The sequence below is a fragment of the Pygocentrus nattereri genome, chromosome 2 (assembly GCF_015220715.1).
Source record: "Pygocentrus nattereri isolate fPygNat1 chromosome 2, fPygNat1.pri, whole genome shotgun sequence".
Taxonomy (NCBI): Eukaryota; Metazoa; Chordata; class Actinopteri; order Characiformes; family Serrasalmidae; genus Pygocentrus; species Pygocentrus nattereri.
Window position 1 is genome coordinate 45595997 of NC_051212.1, and position 1153 is coordinate 45597149.

General features: G+C 38.2%; 1 long non-coding RNA gene across 1 annotated transcript; it reads left to right on the forward strand.

Moving 5' to 3' along the window:
- Positions 1 to 379: 379 nt before the first annotated feature.
- Positions 380 to 823, forward strand: LOC119265740. Its single transcript, XR_005131697.1, has 2 exons — positions 380 to 424; positions 584 to 823. It is a non-coding gene; the product is annotated as an uncharacterized LOC119265740 (long non-coding RNA).
- The last annotated feature ends 330 nt before the right edge of the window (positions 824 to 1153 follow it).

Here is a 1153-nt window from a genome sequence, read left to right on the forward strand (position 1 = left end):
TCATATTAAACCCTACTAATTAAGAAGGGAATCTCACTCAATTTCATATGCGTGTGAAGGCAGACGACTGAATACTTTTGGCAATATAGTATAAGTTAATATCTAAACTTCCGTGAGTGTAAACATATATGCACCACATTTGTAGTGTAAATGGAGCACAGCGTGAGGCAATGAAACCACCGGCACTTGAGTACCACCAAAAAGAAAGAAATTATTTAGCTTTTATTTATTTATTTATTAAGCTGGGGGAAAAAAACTGTTATTCTCCTGATCTGCCTCCTCTGATTTTCTAACAGATCCACTGACAATTGTAGGAGGAGTCTTTACATGCTTGAACAGTAGCACCACATCTCTCCTCACTATCTGAACACTGGAACCACCATGATGTTTCTGTGCTCTCTGACTGTCTTTTTGATTATGCTAAGTAAGTGTATTTCACTGCATTTCTATTTATATGAAATGTATGTTTTGTGTATTTAAAGTGTTTGCTGTTATTTTTTATTTATTTCTTTGTGGTGAAGCGTCTGAGTAAGTCAGAGATAAATTTGGTAGTTTTGGTCATTTTTATTCTATTTCTTCACAGGGAACTCTTCTGCACAGTCAATAGAACCACTGGACAACAAAGTGCTGATTCATGCTCGTGAAGATGAGACAGTTACTCTCTCCTGCGAATACAAATATAGTGCTACTCCCAATAGTCTACAGTGGTATCGTCAGTATCCTGGATCCAGACCAGAGTATTTACTGCTGAAATATCCAGGATCAGCTGATGTGACCCGTGCAGATCCTACTTTCTTACGACTGGATGCTACAGATGACAATACAGACGATAAGAAATTATGGAAACTCTCAATCTCCTCTGCTGCAGTGTCAGACTCTGCACTCTACTACTGTGCTCTGACGCCCACAGTGACAGGAAACCCAGCTACACTGTACAAAAACTGTTTCATATGGCTGAAGTAGAGTCCTGCTCTTGTCAGGAGGGGGAGCTGTTATTACACTCAACAAGCTTTTCTTTCTTCGTGATGTCACTTTGTAAAGATCTACCTGTAGTGAACAGTGTTGTGTACTTGAATAAAAGAAGAAATAATCCAGTAAAAAAGTCCTCTATTTATATTTCTGTTTGAGTTCAGAAGAACTTTAGCAGTTTAAA